A 20879-nucleotide genomic window follows, 5' to 3' on the forward strand; every position below is an offset into this window, starting at 1 on the left:
TTTCAGCACTCCCCACAATTTCTCCTTTCCACTTCAACACATGTCTTATGCCACCACTCAGGATGGGAGATCATCTCTGGAGATATATTTAACAGTTTCTGCTCTGGCAGGATCTTCACCCACATGGAACAAGGATGCTCACAGTATGCCCGTTCCACTCAAACCACAAGTGCTTAAGCAGAAAGACGGATTCTCACTAATGTTTGTCAAAATGGCTCATGTACAATTTTACTTTTTTTAAAAAAATACATGACACCTACAGTTACAAGAACCTCAAATTTCTCATCTTCTGTTTTCTTACCAAGCCACCAGAAAGCTGGCTCTCAGCATCCATTGGCTTCCAACAAGAACATACAGCCTTTTCACTCCTCCCCTCCAGCATTCAGTGTACAATTAATCTCTCAATCTCTTCTGAAAATCTGAAAGTCTAGTGGAACAAGGCATGCAAAAACCACTCATGAGCAAAGTCACCTCACACATGAGCAAAAAGGCCACAAGCCTTTTCTACAAAATCACTCTGAGTAAAATTAAATTCCTAACATCTGCAAAGAGAGAGAAATCTGTGTGCCACTATTTCCTTCTCTATCATAGCAAGGAAGCAAAAGTACACCTAAGAGATTCAAGAGAGATACAGAAAAACTGCTCTGGTTTTTTTCTTTGATGATACCAGAAGACATGATTTGTTAAGTGTCAAACACATCAGAAATACCATACCGCTTTTTTTTTTTGTCTCAAGAATTTCTGAGACCTCATGGACTGTGACCAGAAGTCACTGAAACCATGGCAAAGGACTTCACTTAGGCTGCTTTAAACTTTGTTTTCTGCTAGTTACCACCACATACTTAACCTAGACTCCCAAAAAATACTTTTGTCAAAAACCCTGAAAGAGGCACCCTGCAATTTTAGCTAGGAATGATGAAAGTTTAATTGAGAATTACAAAAGCCAAACCCACCATTTTTAAATCTTGTCGATTCTTTTCTGTTTATTGTAACAAGAGAACAAAGATGTGGCAAGGGAAACAGAATACACATACCAGATATTCCGAGCAAGCCGTTCCTTACTAGTTATTATCGGTTGGGTTTTTTTAGAGGACTGAAACACACAAATTTAATCTGGCAATAAATCCAACTACAGAATTAAATTAAAAATGGACACACAGAGTTGTTAATTTTATTAAACCACAACTTCCATGCCACAGAATGGCTGAAGCGGGAAGGGACCTCTTGAGACTGCCTGCTCCAAGCCCTGCTCAGGCAGGAGTGGTGGGAGCAGGCTGCCCGGGATGTCCCCACTTAGGCTGTTCATCTCTCTGCAGGCAACACCTCTGGGCAGCCTGGTCCAGTGTTTGGCCACCCTCACAGTACTAAAGTGTTCAAGGAAGGATGCTCCAGCCTCTTGATTGTGAAATAATTTTTCAAAACTGTTTAAAAAATTAAAAACTTTATTTGTTTTCTTAAGCATAAGATGACATGGTGCCTTATAAAAAACTAATCAGGATTAAATTATTTTTCTTTCCCTAAATCCAGCGCCTTTGACTTAGAACAAGACCACAGCTATAAAATCATAACATAAAAGAGGAAAAAACATTGAATTACTGCAAAATTAATTGGACTGGGCCCCCACCCACCCTTACATTACTCATGCTCACACACAAAAAAATATACCAATTAATTTGTAAGGTCACAGCTTCTGGAAATTAACAGGCTCAAATGCAAATCAAACCAGGAAGATATACCTCAGCTATAAATTAAGAAAATCTGATGCAGGAGTCGGCACGCAAAATCAAGACAGAACTCTACAACAGCGTTTCTAAGTCATCAACTATTTATTGCAGAATGCCTGCTACTGAAGCACACCCACCACACTAGGCTTCTCCACATTGACTCCTCAGGTCAAATTCCCAAGAAGGTACCTTTTACTCCTACCCTTTAAAAGATATTTTATAGCTCATCCCTTATTACGGGCAAGACCTGAGACAGATGAAAGAAAGGGAATTACCCCTTCAGAACATTTTATAATGGGATGTTCATGGAGCAGACTGCTTGCTTTTCTGCAGAACTATGCCATATTCCCTACCATTAACAGCCTGATTCTAAAGTAAGTCGAGAAAAATTATCCTCTATTAACAAAGAGATCGAAGATACTTGGCTTCTTCTTAAGTGTGTGGTTGGGACTCTGTGAATTATATGTTAGTGTTTGTAGGCTGTGCCCTTATGAGTACACACCACAAGAAGCCCCATTAAAACCAGTAGAATAGCTTTGTAGGCCCACAAGCATGTACTTGTTTCCAAGATTAGGATTGTTATATCAGTCTTGCCTGCTAATTAAACTACTCCTAACTTTCTCTGCCTCTGAAACTGAGTAACAATAGATTTTGAAAAACAAATACCTTGAAATGGTCTGGGAAAACTGCTGACCTCCACTGCTTTTAATATCTAAAAGAAAGGATTTTCTTTTAAAGCATCATTCAGTCATTAGGCCATACCCTAAAACATTTCTAAAACTACTTTGGCTGTGAGCAGATGTACATGCTTTGTACAGGCAGCAGAGCCTGGTAAAGGTGTTACTATTTTACTGGTGTTTACCAGCCTTTCTGGCAAAAAAAGAAAGCGTACATGGTTCAGCTGTGGGGAGAGCGGCAGTACCTTTCAACAAAAAGGGAGCAGTGAACAACTCAGGGATGGTACAGCTCAAGTGGTTACATAGGTATGAGCAAGCTCTCTTGGCCTGAAAGCAGAACAAGTGCTGATCAAATTGCTTTATATACGTGAGCTGAAACATGTGGTAAATTGTATTTCCAGATGGAGTGATGAAAAAAGTTGCAGTTCTAAGAAAAGCCTTTGCCAGCTTTGGCAAAATTAGCAGGAAGAGATGGTGGTTTGCATCTCAGCTGTATTTTAAAGGCTGAACTCACCACAAAGCTTGGGACAAATAAAGTTCTTTATGTAATTACTCAGCTTCACTGATATGCACTGATCTATCTGTGAGAAACTAAACTTGTGTGGAACTAAAGACAAATGGGAGTTAGCACATATACATACACTAACAAGCACAGCAGTTTACATTAACTGCTAATTAAACTTTATCAAGCAGTTAAGTAACAAAGATATAATGGATTTAAACAGCCTTAAGAAATGTATTCATCAGAGAAAGCATGAAACAATCACAAGACACGCAAAGAGGTTGTGCCAGCATAGCAGAGGTGAAGGTAATGAGCAATCCAGATTTCTCTCCCTGAAGAGGCAGAGTCCTATAGGTTGACAGGTCCTGCCCTCGCCATGTAAAATTAATTCTCCAAGCATACAGAGCGAGAGGGTGGTTCTACGTAAATGCTTCTCTGCATGCTAAATGGCACACAGAGCATGTTAATAGGTATATGCCGTGGTGCAAGTCGGGTCTAGAGAACTATTTTGTGTGTGCTGGGCTATATGAAGAAGTCACACTGCCTCTACTTAAAAGTATACTGGTGTTTCTTAAGCAGGATTTTCACAACACAGTGTCCAAGTTCACACATCCCTGAGGAAAGCAGAGGAGGCAGCTGATGAGAAGTCCTCTGAGCTGGAAGAGGTATCCATCAGAGTATGCCAATTGCTCAACCAAAGGGATGACATGCCACAACAGGAGTGCCTTAACAGTGCTGCTGTGACCTGCAATGTGAAACCCTCCACACACACAGCATAAACTAAGAAAACTTTTTCACTTAATTTGACAGCAAACTTGTAAAAACATGGTGAGATGAAACCTGGAGATACCACACACTTTCATTGCAAGATAAACTTCTAGGTAGTACCAACAAGGAGCAAACAGTTAATCTGTACACAGCTAAGCTACTGTGACCAGTATCATGGGTTTTAGTTGTTTAAGGCTGTGCTGGCATATACTGACTACTCAAGACTTAAAGTTACCTCTTTTTAAGCAAAGCAAGCCTTCCGTTTGCTGATGAATCTTGCTTATATGGATGTAACTTGGTGGTGGTGTAAGTCACATGTACAGGAAGCTGAAAGGACTGTAAAACCCGCAGGACTTTTTTTTTTTTTTTTTTTAAACTTGGCAGAAGATAGCTGTTCTTCTTTTGTAAAATGAAGCTTTTTAAGTCAGCTATCCCTGTATGTCCTTTCACTCACCACCTGTGCCTTTGACAGTGAAATCAAACCCAGGCTCTCCTGTACTAAACAATTCCACACTTGTAAGAAAGCTGTTCACAGCGATGAATTACTACTAAAATGAGTGCTTGTATAAAACAACACAAGTTGGGTTTTTTTCTAGGTGATGCTGGTGTTAAGACAAAGGCTTCCAGGTGAAAATCCCAGTTGGCAATGCTTGTGCTAGTGATTTGCACATATGTACAACACATTCAGTGGGCTATGGGGGCCTGTTCTGTATCATCACTAAACACAACTTCTACATTCCCTTCATGAGGGCAATGATGCAGCAGCATGAACACAAACAGACATTTTCTTGGCAATGAAGAGTTATGACCCTACAAACAAATGGGCATCAGACAGGCCCCTCTTCTCTGACTATACCAGCACTCTGCAGAGACTGGATGAACTCTTGACTATTCCCTACCTTTAGGGGACAGAGTTTTTAAGAGGCTTTCTAAAAATCAATATGTAACAATCAAATAAAACACGTTTTCAGCCATTCTCTGCCCAAGCCAGGCACTGATGTTTCTAATAGGAAAACAGTGAGAAAAAGTTACAAGGCTATAACACGGTTTCAGAAGAACGTGCGGTCCATTATGGCCTACAGACCAAATAGACTTTACCATTAGAAACTGGAAGGCAGCAAGCGCTAAGGTTCAGCATTGCAGCTGTTACTTCAATTAGTGAAGTCAAATGAACCTTTTTCTTCCTTCAGCTTAAGTCTAAAGAACAAGAAAGAAGGACAGAAGATTCAAATGAAGAAAAAAACCCCCCCACAGTTTAATACAAAGGCAACAGAAATCAATAGCAGGAAAAAACAAAAAGGTAAACAGTGAATGTGTAATCTTTTGTTCTCAGGGGAGAGGATATGTCCTGTAGAAGAGAGTGCTTCAGCACAGTTAATAGAGCTGTGAAGGGTGGCAACAGAGGCTGATACATACAGGTCAGGCTCGCTGACTTAACTGTCTGGTTCCTTTTGAACTTTTAAACTCTCTGAACAGGTGGGCTCTGGCAATTTCAAAATTATTAGCATTTGTTTTGCCATACTTTGAGGAAAAGTGAAATGCAGAAACATTCAGGAAGTGAAAGGTTATTTCTTGTGCATCTGCAGTAAACACGAAAGACACTCTGCGTATAAGAAAACCATAAGTAAACTCCAAATGCCAGCTTATAGTTATTCTTCATCAGAAACCTCAGAACTGAGTGGCCACACTTTCTTTCCATGCAGGCGGCCACCAACTTGAGTTGAGATGCAAGCACTTGATACCCTAGGGACAACAGAAACAACCCAACTAAAATAGCGGATTTAAATATAAAAGACTGAGCCTAATGCAACGCTTAAGCTAGACAGTACCTTTTGTACTTGTGGTGTTTTTCCCCTTAAACATCTAATGCCCTAAAAACTAATATAGCTTTATAAAAACCAAACAAACAGCCTGCTTTGAATTTGTTATCACACTCTGGTAAAATCCAGAGGAGTAGAGACAGGTATTTATGGATGGCAAGCAACAGCAAGTTATGTAGACAGTACAAGTGCCAAGGCTTTTAAGGTTTGTTTTGCTTAATGTATGTCTTGTGCTGCTAGTGTATCAAAATAAGTATAAAAGTAAGTTCCGCCAAATTAATTTCCTCAAAAATTCAGTTTGCATACAAATTTTTTGCAAGTGTTCCCTCTCCTCTCACTCCCCTCTCAAGTCGCAGACCTACCATGATGATCCAGCATTCTGCTCTGTCTTCCTTATATAAAAAAGTAGAAGGCTTAAGTTAGTCCTTCCTCTGACATGAAAGGTGTAAGGATTTTTTTTTCAAGAACTGCTGTCTCCAGCACAGCCCTAGGCACAGTAGCTCTCACAGATCTAGGTACAACCTCCCAGGCTGAACAAGAATTTTTTTCCTGTTCTAAATAGCATGAGTCAATATTACCTCAATCTCAACTTCCAACCAGTCAAACTAAGTAGTTTAAAAGATCTGAAGTGGAAGGCCAACAAATTTATTTTGACAGAATACGCCCCAGACTGAAAGGTAATTATTAGGAATACTGCTAATAAAATTAAGTAATTCAATACCCTGCTAAATTCCAACTGGGCCACCTGATGGGCAATCCAGACTCCACTCAAGTCTTCAAATAGCTGAAAATGACCTGAAACAAAACACTGGAGAAACAGTTTAAATGGCACTTGGTGTACAAAACTGCTAAAACTTGCAGTATATTCATGTATATTAGTGGCTCAACAAGCGAGGGCCACTCTGAGATCCACTCTGCAAAAAAAGGGAGATAGCGTACCACAGTCTGAGGAATGTGCAAATTTTCCTTTAGGAGTTTTCTCCTGGAAGTAGGAGTAGCCGTCGTCACTTAGATTTTGTGTTTAAAGGGAAGTAAGCCTTTGAGGACTGGGGAGGGAACACAACATTTCCAGGAGAGTGGAGGAGAAATGTGTTGAAGGAATAAACAGGTTGTTCAGCCAAAGTCAGGCACTGGCCAGTGACACATCTGAGATTAAAACACCTCAAGGGTTCTATACTCCTCAAATGCTGCATTACATGCTTATCCACCAGCAGACTGACTCCTTATCTTTGTGAGCCTTCCCGTCTCCTCCTCCACTACACACAAAGGCAACCGAAGTCTTGACTCATGGTAAATCCTATGTGCCTCAAAAGTCAGAGAACACAGCATTAAATACTGAATTTATTCCATTTATTAGCAGACCCTCCTCTACATAACAGACTGGCTTCAAATACGAGTCCAAAAGACTTCACAAAGCAAAGCTGCTAGATTCATCCATCATAAACGCATGTATTTCTTGAAGCCAGATTGTAAAACTGTAAAACTTGTAAAAGTTTGTTCTTTACTAGCAAGCCCTTGCTGCTCATCCACAGCTACAGCAGAACCGTGACTTGGTATTCCTGGAGGACTGTTTACTTTCAGAACTGCTGACGAAGCAGAATCAATAGTAACACCAAGGCATTTACTCCAATACAATTTTCCTATTCTTTGGTAGCTATAACAGCATTTGTTCAGAATCTTAACCTTGCAGGCAAGTTCCTCCTCAAACAAAAACTCCAACTTGATTTTTCCCAGACTTTCACCACCACCTTGCTCCATAGCTCAGGATGATGTATACATTCTCTGCTTTTCCATCAACTTCCAGTTCTTTTCCTTTATTTCCTATCTTACCTTTCACATCCTGCAGGGAAAAAAAAAATAATCTAACAGAATAATTTTATGGGACAGCTGTTTTAAAGTGTGATCATAATCACATAACATGCAGAGAACCATATTCACACCACTTATCAAACAACTCATACAGTGTCAGAGGATGGTAAAAGCTAATGATGTGTAATATGAGTGGTACAGACTACCCTCCTTCCAAGTAGAAGCTGCTCTTCCAGTTCCTTGTAGCTCAGTTCTTATGTCAGTTATGCAACTTATGTTACACTTATATAACCAGTTCAGGGAAAAAATGAGACTTACTCTAGCCAGCAAAACTGTCTGTACTTTTATAAACCCTTCAGCACAAAGAAAAATGTCAGGACCTGTTCCTTAAAAATCCACCTGTTTTCAACAGGCCAGGACATTAAAACCACTAAATCACACTTCCTCACTCTCAATGAAGAGAAACTGCAACCAATTTGCCCAAAAGAACCATCATCAACTTCTTTTTCCAGTAACCTAGCACTTTTTAGCATTGTTTCAGGGTTTTGGAAGGATCAGGTGAACAGGGAAAACAAATACTGGACAGGGTACCTGAAGGTCTGATAAAGACATCAAGTGATGAGCAGAATAACACCCCCCCAGTCTGTCACTTCATATACTGCAGCAACAGATAGGTGTAACAATTTTAGCTATCAAACACCCAAAATGCCGTTCTTTTGAGATTCCACTTTCCTGATGAGCTCCAACCATATTTATCTCACCCTGCTAGCAAAACTGAGCAGTATCAGTCCATGAAAAAGTTTTCTTTGGAAAAGGCAGGCTTTGAGCACTAACTGACTGAATCATGTGCTTGAACTGTAAAAGCCATTTTCTATCACTTTGGCAAGTGCTTGCTATTACCAATACCTGAAAGCTAATTGCATTTTAAGTGCTTTAGAGATCTACAGCAACTCTGGATGTGTTTACAGAAATAATAACCGATCATTAAGAAATCGCAAACTGTTGGACAGGCTACAGAAGAACAACTTGAATACTGCCAATTTATTGTCCAGAAGAAAACATTTTGTCACTTTTAATTGCTGTTGGACATAAGATGAGTCAGGAACCCAGCTCAGTCTTCATAACCTGGCTTCTCAGCATGCTTTCTGGTTCGTAGCTTCTCATAACAATCTTTTTCACATCTAAATACAAATCAGTCTTAAGGGTTTGTTTTTATGTGTAAAAGCTTTAACCTCTCAAAACAATTCAAACACCTTCCTCTTTATGTAAACACAGAGCAATTCATACCCAACAAAGTGAACAAAGTTTCAAGGGTTCTCCATTTGGGTTGGTGTTGTATTTTGAACCTCTCTTCCTCATACCAAGTCAGCCAGCAGCAAGGTGCCAAGGAGAAAAAGGTGTTTCACCTCCAGATTGAGGGAGGATGGGGAGGCACATGGTAGGAAAGAGGTGAAATCTTCCTGCCCGCAACTGCGGGCATCACTGTCAGGATGCTGCCTATGAAAACGGAAAGATTTTTCCCCTCTACACAAAAAAAGGGAAGCTAGTTTCTGTGAATTCAGTCTTTTATTTGCAAGGTCGTGAACTGCTACAGAAGCGTCCAGCTAAGCTTACTGAATTAGTAGTGCTTATTCTTCCAGCCCAGAACCCTGGCTTACTTCCAGTCCCCCAAGAGGTAAAGTAAAAGAATTAAAGTTTAAATTGCAAACTCTGGCTAAGGAAAAAGAGTTTAAAAGGTATGTTGATTTTCACCACTGAGTCTGTCCAGTGACTGTTCATGTACACTTCAGCTTTTTGCTTTGCAATTGAAACAGGTCTACTTTCCAAAGCTTTTGTAGTAGATATTCTCTCCAGATCTTGCTTCCCATTTGTTTTTTTAAATAAACTCATCGAACACGCAAGTTAATTCGGACACATAGAAACAGCATATGCTTGAACAGTTCAAGATTTACAGGAGCTGCCTTTCAAACAAGGCCACCTTGAAACAAATTCTGATTTTTGCAGTGCAGCTACTTCCAGGAGTTCGCAAACTAAAAGTTGCTCCAGTTTTGTGTTTATATTTTTGTGCAAATTTAAACCCACTCACCCTGGCTTTTTACAAAGCTTTCACCTAATCTTTCCCAAAGGTCAAACATTTGCAGTTTTGCTCTGCAGGAGCATAGTATATTCTCTGTTCCACTGGGCTTTGGGGCAAACAGCTTGCAGATACTTAAACAAGTAAGGTATTTAAGGAGAACTGAATCACTAAAAATGTACCGAGAAAAACACTTCTAAAATCTGCCTGTAATCATTAACTTTCAACACCGCAAATGACAGCAAGAGCCTGATGCGATCTGCTGTTTGCTCAGACATGAGCAGCATGTCCTTAGCTGGCTCTGTATTTCAAAGCACCTGCCTCTGTGTCACCTAGCACAAACCCAGATCAAGGTGCAACTTCCTGTGTGTTTTAAAAACAAGTGCCAGGAGGAAATGCCTACTACTCCCCATATATGGTCAAAACTGAACTTAATATCAAGCTCCAGCAGTCAAGAATAAAATGGTACCAACATATATACATTCTGCTCAAGAAGAAAACTGCAGAGAAACTTTTACAAGCAAGAGTTAAACTGAGCTAACTGGAGTTAAGTTTAAACACCAATGCAACTTTGAATTACTTCCATCTCCCCCCAGGAAAACCACCACCAAAAACAATGAAAAAAACCCCAACTTTCTTGTACTGCACTTATCTGCCCTTCAGGTCTCTATGCTTCAAAATACATCCCCCCATCCCTAATCCATTGGAGTGGCCACCCCATTAGCCACATGCTTCCCCAGCATCGCCCCACCCTCCTCCTAAGCACAGATTCAATGCCTGTTTAAAGAGAGGTGGGTCCAGCCTCTCCTGCCACACTGAGTGGCTGCCATGTTGTCTCTGCCATCAACCTCCATGGTTGACATGCTTCAGGCTTTTGCGTCCTGATTCTCCTTATGTATGTCCTTTCTATACAGATCTTGAAAATCCCAACTCAACAGGATTATCCAAACAACATAATAATTGCTTTCACACCACGTACAGCAGAATTATGTTTTTAGGTGTCTGGAGAAGGTGGAAAGTAGGCGCAACATTCCAAATGCCAGGTTACCTGCTCCACATGCCTGCTTGTCCCTTCGCGTGATGGATATCCAGCTGATGGGTGACCTGCCTGCCTGCATAGCAGCTGTCCCCACCCTTAGGGGAAGGAGCACCTACAGATGGGGGCTAAGAGATGTCCAAAAAGCGTCTTTATCCCTCATACAGGAACAGATGCCAGACTGACAGCTAGCCCAAATAAATTTTTCCAAGCCCTTAATTTGCACAGAAGGGCAAGGCAGCAGTATCTCTATGCAGTTCCAGTCACAACAGAGACCAAGCACAGGGGATCTGAGCTCACTCAGGAGCACCTGGGATATTTTTTCACCTCACCCTTTCCCATCCGCGGGCAGAACCGAAGTTATTTCATTCCCGTTCCTCCCATCACCAAACCTGCCCCCCCCCCCCCCCCCCCCCCCGCCACAACATGGCTCTGAAACTCCCTTCGGCTCATATACCCCATGCTGCGCCGGCCCCTCACCGCCGAGGGGAGCCCAGCGGCCCCGCACTCCAGCCCAGGCCCCTCACCGCCGAGGGGAGCCCACAGCCCCGCACCCCAGCCCAGGCCCCTCACCGCCGAGGGGAGCCCACAGCCCCGCACCCCAGCCCAGGCCCCTCACCGCTCAGGGGAGCCCACAGCCCCGCACCCCAGCCCAGGCCCCTCACCGCTCAGGGGAGCCCACAGCCCCGCACCCCAGCCCAGGCCCCTCACCGCTCAGGGGAGCCCACAGCCCCGCACCCCAGCCCAGGCGCCGGCCCCTCACCGCCGAGGAGAACCCAGCGGCCCCGGGCCCGGCCGCCGCGCTGAGCCCGGGAAGCCTCAGGCCGCCCCCGCGCCGTCGGCCATCTCGGGAGCTTCCCTCAGCAAAAGCGCCCGCCGCCCGCACCGCCCTCCCCGGCTCCACTCAGCCCAGGGGCCCGGCCGAGGGGCGCGGCAGCCCCCCCCCCGGCCCCACTCACCGCCTCCGTCGCGCCGAGCCGAGCCGGCGTGAGGGGAGTGCGGGGCGGCCGTTCCGCTCAGCCGCAGCGCTGGCGGGGCGGCAGGGCCCGGCCCGGTGCTGTCCGAGAGCGGAGCCGGCGGGCGCTCGGCAGCGGCAGGGCGGCGGTCCCGGCACGGCGGCGGAGCCCGCCTGCGGAGCATGCGCCGGGCCGGGCCCGCCCCGGGGTGGTGCCGCGCCGCCACCTCCCGCCGCGCGGGCTGAGGGGAGCTGCCGGCGGGCGAGCCGCGGGCGGCTCGAGCCTTCAGAGGCCACTCCTGCTGGGGCCGTCGCGGAGCCCGCTCAGCGAGGAGGCAGCGGGGTTTGACGTGGGGCTGTCCCCGGCTGGTGTGAAGCGAGGCAAAGCGTTCAAGGCGTGCGGCGGGGCGCCAGCCCGGAGGTTTGATCTGCAGGTGCCTCAGGCCCCCCGGCAGCCAACATGGCGCCGCGCGGTGAGGGCGAGGGGTGCTCCGGCTGCGCGGGCCAGTGCCTGCCGTGCCGTAGCTGGGTGACCGGCGGGGTCGGGTTAACAAACCTGTGGCCCTATCTCCAGCCTCAGCAGACACGAACGAGCCGGCGCAAACAGCCTGGTGTTTACACCAAAATGAGATAACGCGCAGCTCTGCTGCCCGTACCGAAGCTGGTTGCTTCACTGAGGTTTCAAACTCCTTTTTTTCTCTCGGGAATCACAGGGAATGGCACAAGTGGAAGTAGTAGCAGTAAGAAAATGATGCAGTTCAATGGAATGATTCCCTCTTTCCCACACACACACACACACATATATTTGGTGTTTTCTTCTGAAAGAGCCAACCTGCTGCTGCATTTTCGAAAATTGTCCCAACAGCTGAATCGGTCATTTAAAAAAAAAACACCACCACCCTGGTAAACGTGCCCCTTGTTGACATGATGGAGTTTCACATAATTCAGACTAATTGGAGCACTGGTAACATCTTGTCAAGCTCTCCTTACGCACAACTGTGCAAGCCCCTTTGTGTTCTGAAGCATTTATATCCCAGCACAGTTAATTGGCCCCAGCTCAGCTGCCCTGTGCCTCAGCAGTCCTGAGTCCTGAACCTTTTCTCCAGGAAATCAAACCAAAGCTTTTCTTCTCCAACGGGAGCTGGGAGGCCGCGGCCAATGGATGTGCATGTCAGGTGGTTGTAGTTTACAAATTATAGCTAGATAAATATTGACTTTTTTTTTCCCCTTCAGCAAGAGGGAGCAAGCTAGCCCTTCCCCACCTGCTTCCCCAGCTGTCCAGGAGCCAGCAGAGCCTAATTTGGATGTTTTTGCACCCTGTTAATCTTCTTCCTCAGCCACTGGGTCTGGATTAACCGTGTGCTGTGGGTGCAGAGGAAAGCACCATAGTCTCGCCCTGTTTCCATCACTCTGGTAATCTTAACTCAGGTCAGAAATGGTCCTGAGGCTGTAAGGAGAGATGTCAAACCCTGCACATGCACGGGGCTGTGCCAAGGCTCTTAGACCCGACCTTTTCTTGCTCTTTTGCTCCCCACCCTCCGCTCTGGGATCTGCTTGCAGAGGCTGTGCTTCCATTGATTAGCTTTCATTCTTGCTAGTCCTTTCCATGGCTTTGCCTTTATCATGATAAAATCAGTTTTTCTCAGTGGGTTTTCATGCCAAATAACATACCAGATCTTTATTATTTATGCTTTACAGGCAGGGGTCGTTTCCCAGCACAGCAACTGATGCTGCAGAAGTCCTTGAATCCTGAAGCTCAAAGCTACAAATCAAATCAAAGCAAAGCTGAGGAGGTGGCTGTGACGGAAGGATTGTATAAGGGGCTTAGCCTGGGCCTGCTTGTGCCTGCAGCAGCTCAGAGCAGAGCAGCTTTACCTCTGCCTCCGTCTAAATCAGTGCCTAGAGCCCAAGACCATGTCCAGGAATGACGCAGGCTCCGAAAGGCCACATCCTTCAGTGGGAATTAAACACTCATGTTCACACATGTCTCTCTAAAAAAGGGGCTGAGCTCCTATGGCACTTACAGTCTCACAGAAGCTGCGTGTTCAGTCTCCTAGTCCTGCCTGCAATGTGAGCTTTTTGCTTTTTCTCTTTAATTTCAGGACACTAGTGTCTGCTCGTTTCTACTAGTTGTTCCATGACATATAACTGGGATGAAATTAATGTGCTTCTAAAAATTACTCCAAGAACTATGTTAATAACAGGGGAGGATTTCCAACCTATACCCAAAATGGTCTGCTTTTACCACAACATACCATCCTATGGGAAGGATGTAATTTTGCATTAAAACCTTTAAAGTAGTCTTCTCTAAGGAATTAATCACATGTATTTTTTGCTGAATATGTTTTCTTGCTTATATAGAGAATAGGCTTGTAAAGAGCTGCAGAAAAGGCGTTTGATGCAAAATAAATTTTTCTTTCCCCTGTCAGTCCTGTACTTGGGTGCAGTGACAGGTCAGAAGAATTATTTTGTGTCTTATGTATTTATTTTGCAAATTCCAGGATTCATGGATATCCTCCACAAAAAAAAAAAAAAAAAAAGGCAAAATAAACATGGCCAGCATTGACTGTCTTGATATTTGTGAATTAAAAACCAAACTAAATTCAAACAAACCCTCTTTGGCAGCCTTCTTTAAAGAAGGGGTAAGGATGGATGCACACATTATGTCTTACTTGCCTGCTCTGCAGTTTGGTTTTCAAGCTTCCAGAAGCCAAACTTCACTTTTGCCTCTGAAATGGTGGTGTTTCCACACTATTTTAAACAGTATAAATGTCTGGAAAGCTTTTTTTTTTTCATGGCATTTCAAGGTACAGTGAGGAGCTGTACATACAGTAAAGTGCTTTAAATCACCGATGCCATCAGCTTGGGATTGTCTGGACCTTTACATAAATATGATCTAACACTACCTAAGTGGCTTCAGTTTGTCATTGATTTGTTCCTGGCAGTACTTCTGGAGCCTGGTTCTTCTCATACGTACTAGCAAAAATCAGGAGGAGGCAATGAAGTCAGAGGTGCTGTGTAATGTGTAAAATAAGCTGCTGACTTTCAATGTCAGCAATTCCTTAAACTTTGGATAGTATTAGAAAGTATTCTGAGAATAATTCTCTGTGCTCTTGTATGCTCCTGCAGAGTGTCAGGCTATGTTCAGTGCTGCTCAAATTAGAACTTATTTTTAAAATATTTTTTTCCCCCAAAAGAAAAACATTCTTCCATTTTTATCTCCAGGAAAAAAAGCGGGAGTTACAAAGGAAAGCAACTTGAAGGACTTTTTACAACGGCGTGTAGGGTATGGGTAGGACAAAGGGTAATGAAGTTAAGCTAAAAGAGGGTAGATTTAGGGCAGGTATTAGGAAAAATTCTTTACTGTGAGGGCAGCGAAGCACTGGCCCAGGCTGCCCGGAGCAGCTGTGGGTGTCCCATCCCTGGCAGGGCTCAAGGCCAGGCTGGACGGGGCTGGGAGCAGCCTGGGCTGGGGGGAGGGGTCCCTGCCCGTGGTGTGGGGTGGGACTGGGTGGTCTTGGAGGTCCCTTCCAACCCAAACCATTCTGTGATTCTATGATTTTTTCATCAAGATAACCACACTGATCTTTTCACTTGAAGTTATTTTTTATAACACAGAGAGCAGAAGCTGTTCTCATCTGGACCCGCGCTGGGTTTGGTTCACCCTGCTGTGGCTGGAGCATGGGGAGCAGCCAGGATGCAGGGCCAGGAGGAGCAGGAGGACCAGGCTATCAGGCAACACAGAGCTGGGTCAGGTGAAGGGGGTCACACCGCAACAACCTTAGGGGCTCCAAACCACCCACTGGGTGCCGGCCCGTCAGCTGGGTGTTACGGGTGAATTCATGCTGCAACCTCCTTCCCGTCATGACTCTCCATTGACGAAGTGGGTAGCGCTGTACACCATCACCATGCAGTATCTTAGAGACTGTGAGGCCCCCAGACACTGCAGTGGTGGGGTGGGACTTGCCATGGGAGCTGTATAAATAGATACACAAGTGCACAAGTTCTTTCATCTGATCTGTTGCTGAATTTATCTTAAACTTCCTGTGCTCACACAACATGGGTGAAACCATGTTTGTGACAGTTTTCAGAGTGCTCGTCAAGTGTGAGAATTTATTTTGAGACATCAGGAATGTGTGAATTGCTTCTTCATTATTAACTACTTCTAAATATCATGCTCAACCCCCTTTTTTTAAGCTAAGTGGGGTTTCTAATAACCTCAGTTTGGGGAAGAAGAGGTACTTCATGTCAGTAGTCCAAATTTACTCTGCAAAACAAAGGATTAAATTTTGCCCATCCAAAGCAGTCCTTGTTCTGAGGGTGCCGTGGCAGCTGCTGCTGAAGGCCAAGCTGCAGGGGGATTTCCTGCACGGGGCTGAAGCGAGCTGGCAGAGCAGTGTGTAGGAGGTGTAACACATAGCTCGATTTCCCGATTTCCCGGGCCAGGGAGCTGGAGCTGCTCACTTTGCTCCAAGCTTAGGAGCATGGTGCTGCTGCTGCTGTGCCTCAATCCTGAATCAGGTATGTGCAAGTTGCTGCTTGCCTTCACTGTCTGTTTTTTCCCATTGCTCGCTTTCTGGTTGTTCATTGTCCTCTTAACAAACTGAACCAACAGCATTATGTGCATTTTTTTCCCTAGATTTCTCTGCTGAAAAATATACTTTGTGTTCACTTCTCGTAAGGCAGAAACTGGGTTTGTGTAAAGACCTGTAGAGCAGCTGCAAAGGATGGGAGTTACACCAGTGCCTGTGGCCGCGCAGCTGGCACACTGCAACTGGGGCAGCCTAAATCTGGCTCCTTGTCTCAGCCATCACTGCTCTGAAACATAGTAAAGCAGTGTGGTGGTGGTGCTGGTAGCAATGATGGTGGGGTGGTGGTGATGGTGGCCAGCTCCAAATCCCACTTCTGATTCCTTCTCCACTGAAGTCAGACTCATTTGATGAGCACCTTTTTATTGTGCTTCAAGCAAACTAGTAAAATATGCAAAGACAAATCAGTACTGCCCAGAACCTCAAATGCATTTTCTTCAGCTCATCTGCTTTCCAGCACTGCTGTCTCCAGCAGGATGAGTTTGGTGCTTGCACAGTTCACAGGTACCCACTTGCCACCACGCTGCCTGCCAGCTACACCACTAGAGCTAGACACAGTTGCTTATATACTAGCTTCATATATATATATATACACATACACACACATATAAAACCCAGAAAAAGCTCTATGTGCAACGGTTGGCTTTTATAAGGGCAAGTCTAGCACTAACTGGAACTTGAGGTGGGTCTGCTGGTGGGGAGGGACAAAGCAGAGCAGTGACCTCAACCAGAGCAATAATTAAACATTTTAGGATTGGAAATGCCACACTTGTCACCAAAGCATTCACCTTTCCATAATGATACACAACATTGATTCGCGTCCCTTGTGGTCCACAGATCACAGAGCTTGTTTGCATGGCTGGGGACATGTCTCAGGTCAGCGTCCAGAGACCACGTGCCTGTGTCTTTCAGAACACACACGACCTGGAGCACACTGCATTTCTAAAATCTTTAACAAATCACTAGCAGCCTTGCTTGGACAACTTCCAAAGCACATTCTGTTGCTGCTGCTTTTCTTAGGTGTACTTCTGGAAACTACATTTCCTTGGTCTGTGTTATAAAGTAGCATTTTTATATGTCATTTGCCTTATTCCCCTCCCTCTGCCATATGGAGACAGAGAATTAAGGTCATGTTTCCAGAAGGGTGTTGCTCATAATGGCACAGAGGGTTCAGAAAAAAGCAGAATGGCAAACAAACTCCCAGCCTGGAGAAACGTGGACTTTTTCCCAAGCCTATTAAGAACTAGCAGTATCATTGTCAGGAGCTTAGTGCCCCAGTCTTTGCCTTCGGCCCGCCATGCTGCTTAGCCACGTGTACCATGGATTCAGCAGGACCATGTGTCTACACTGTCTACAGCAAGAGGGTAATTCCTACAGTGCATTTGGATATTGTTAGCTATGGGTTTCAAAGGCACCGAGAACATGCAGGCTGCAATACAAAATCTGGTGAAAACAGCTGATGTTACTGTTTCATTCCATGAGACCTATGGATGTGAAAAGCAGTGTAGGATTTTTCTCCCGTTTTCAGTAATTGTTTTCCTCATTTCCTCTTCAGTGAAACATGCTGTATTTCATGCAAGTGTTTTAAAAGGCTGTCGCGTGTTTCCTTTAACTTCAACCCACTTACAGAGGTGAAAAAGTGAAAAGCCCTTCGACTAAGAAGAAAGTAAATAGCTACTATGTTCCTCTAATAATTTTCAGATAAAACACCCACTGTGGATTGTGATTAAAATTAGTTTTCCTTTAATGGGGATGCAACTACAACTGCAGCATGTCACATTTACATCCAAAATTAATTAAATTAATTAAGCTTCAACAGCAATAAGCCTCCGGAAATTTTTATTTCCAGAGTTCCCTGGAGCACTGCATTTCAAACAAGAATGCAGCAAGGCTTTGGATGCTGGAGGGGCGGCATCACATGCTGTCTTGAATGTTGCTGTTCTGCAGCGGGTGGAAATTTTTTTTTCTAAAACATGACATTTTTTATCACTCTGGGAATGTGAAGCCAACACATTTAAGGAAATTGCTTGCATATAAAGTACACCAAATCAGCTGGTAATCCTGGCCACACATCAGAAACATCGGCGTGGAGCCTCTCACATTGTCTCTGCTGATCTGTGCCCATCTAAACCGGCACAGCCATTATCAGTGCGCTTCCACAGGAAAGGTATTGACTCCTCCTAACCCACTTCCCTCTGGAAGAATTGCATCTGCTTTAGCACTCCAAAACACTGACCCTAAAGGGCATCTTCACATTCACATTTTTGCTTGTGTGCTTTTGTTAAAGTCATGCTCTATTAAAAAAAATGCAGGAGGTGAGACTCCCAGTTACGGAAAACAGCTACCACTGTAACTTCAGAGTAACAATTAAAACGACTGATGTTCAGACCTGTCGCTGACCTCACCTACTCCTCTACCAGCCCTTCCTCCAGGGCTCTTCTCTAGGAGCTCTTTGCTACTGCCAGACCAAGACTGCCTGTGCTGGTGGTGCCGTTGTGCATGCAGCCTTTGACTCATTTCCTTGAACTTCCCACCACCATCAGCCCCAGGACGGTCCCAGCAGCAAGGATGAGCCCCATGGATGGCGCCTTCTTGGGTGATGCAACACGATGGTGTTGGGATGGGGTCCATGGCTCTGTTGTCCATCTGCCAGCACCTTGGACAGGAATCATTTGCTCTCTCACAGACTTATTTTTAGGCAAGAGAAACGTGAAGCTTGCGCAAATGTTTAAACACATGTCTCTCTTGAATTATTCAGTGTACTTTGCCTGCTTCTGGAGTTAATTAAAATGGAGGGCAGTCGATAGCGAGCTCTCAATTCACCGTAGGGAGGAAGCAGCAAACTGTGGCAGACAAAGTGCTGATAACCACCTTCCCTCCCCACCCCTCCTGCACCACAAGCTGCCACACCGTAACTGCTGTGCTCCCTTGGCAGTGGTGACCAGATGCAGCAGAGCACCAAATCTTAACAAGTTTGCCTTAATTTAAGGAAACCAGTGTATGCACAGCACTAGGGACTAACATGTCCCGAGCTGTGTTTGAGGCTGCAGTGCTTGATTTCAGAAGGTCCAGGGAACCACCCAAAAAGAGAGTTGTTTCCCTCCTGAACAGCCTCACACCTTTCCCCCAGCCCCATTTTCTGCTACGGTTGAATGTGGCTTTTTCCAGTGTCAGATGCACATCCCTGTGCATCACAAAAAACCCTGACTAAGGGCAGCTCTTGTCCTCTTGAAGTCAATGGGGAACTTGAGATTGGGATCAGAATTTCACCTCTCATTTGAAGTATAGGCCTGAGCCACAGCCCTTTGGAGTCAAGAGGGGTTCTTCCTCTGGCTCCAGCAGTGTTTGGTCCCAGAAAGCTTGGAACGTTAGCCCAACATAAATCCATCATCTCATGTAAGAGTGTATTAATCCACCCACAGATCCATGCCCCCCTCCTGCTCCCATGAAAGGTTATGAAGAGCAAATTACGTACCAAGCTGCACAACCTTGACTTCATCATCTGCCTGAATACAGAAATGATAGCAGTAACTTTGGTACTGTACCACACAGAAACACTCGGTTTCTGAGGAGTTTTTTTGTCCACAATCAAACACTAATTAAAGTCACCATTTCCCTTTGTGAATCACATGAATGACAAAAATGCAGGGTTTACATATTATTCAACAACTCAGCTAGTATTTATCTCCAAAAGATGAGATACAGTCAGAAATATTTTATGCATAGAGCAGAAATGATTGTGTCGTCCTCTGTTCACGGTACTCCTGGGGACTACTTTTCCCGGTAACAGGCAGGTGTAATTGCCATTACTGTAACTGCAGTGTTTGCACTGGGTGGAAAAGGAGCCCTCACCTGCAAACAGGAGCAAGAACATCATCACAGCACTCTGCTGAGAATAGCAAGAGCGGGAATGCAGCTCCAACACATCGATCCAATTTTACTCAAAGAAAATACTGCCACAGTTGAGCTGAGCATATTTGTAATGAATGAATAATGCTGAATTATTGTCAAACTCAGGAGATTTTGCAGGCGGGGTGCTCTAACTGAGCAGGTTTGGAGCTGGCATGCCAAGAAGGTATCTCTGCACCTGAAGAAAATCAACGTTGCACAGCTGAGCCCCCAACATTTCTGATCACACAGACTTCACCAGAGCCTTCATCCACTTGGTTTTTTCATTCCACTTTGTCCAACATCTCCAGGTTCACATTCAGAAATTGCTTAACCTGACCTAAAACCAAGTTACATTCTGGTTCATCTAACATTTGCACATATCGGGACATTCCAATTAGGCTACTTGATTTGTAAAGATCTTTAATCAAGAAGGTCTGGATTAAAGTTCAAATGCTCTGTGCTAGCCAGAAACGATTTGAATGAACAGTAATTAAAACACAGTCTGATTCATACAGGGCACTGCTGGACTTCGAAAAGACAACTGTGTGCTTGAAACTCTGTTGGGAATGATTCTTTTTATTTTAGTACAACTGAAACGAGGCTTTTTGGTACCGATGGTTCACTCTGAACAGTAACAGGAGTCACATTTTTTTTTTTTTTAAAAAAAGTATTTTGGGGAAAAGCAACATCTTCACCTGGTTTCAAGGCTGAGAGCTAAGAGACAATGGAACTCTTTTATCCTGCTGTTGTCAGAAGCTGATAGCTGCTGGCCAGCTTGCTCAGAGCAGAAACTTCAACCCTTAAAAGGATGATTTGTGGACGAGAGCCAGGAACAGAACAGCCGTTCTTGTCTGCAGCCTTGCAGTCCCAAGGAGATGTCACAGGAGCAGAACTGCTGTTCTTCTCATGCAAAACGTGGGTGGGAAGGCGATGGCCTCCAGATGGGAAAAGGGACTTTCCTGATGAAAAAGCCTGAGAACCACTGGGTTAGAACAAATTCATCTGGAATGACAGCTGAGACGTGTCACAAGAAA

The 20879-nt window shown here is 44.7% G+C and overlaps 1 protein-coding gene and 1 long non-coding RNA gene across 4 annotated transcripts in view; one reads left to right on the plus strand and one right to left on the minus strand.

The window, feature by feature from the left end:
* Positions 1-11515, minus strand: part of JAK1 (Janus kinase 1) — a 62757-nt gene extending 51242 nt beyond the window's left edge. For all 3 annotated transcript variants that reach the window (XM_055815215.1, XM_055815216.1, XM_055815213.1), the window contains exon 1: positions 11370-11515. The gene's annotated coding sequence lies outside the window, so the exon portion shown is untranslated. The remainder of the gene's footprint in view (positions 1-11369) is intronic.
* A 3929-nt stretch (positions 11516-15444) lies between these two features.
* LOC129785237 (uncharacterized) lies at positions 15445-20501 on the plus strand. Its single transcript, XR_008749003.1, has 2 exons — positions 15445-15886; positions 16792-20501. It is a non-coding gene; the product is annotated as an uncharacterized LOC129785237 (long non-coding RNA).
* The last annotated feature ends 378 nt before the right edge of the window (positions 20502-20879 follow it).

This window comes from Falco peregrinus, chromosome 10 (assembly GCF_023634155.1).
Source record: "Falco peregrinus isolate bFalPer1 chromosome 10, bFalPer1.pri, whole genome shotgun sequence".
Taxonomy (NCBI): Eukaryota; Metazoa; Chordata; class Aves; order Falconiformes; family Falconidae; genus Falco; species Falco peregrinus.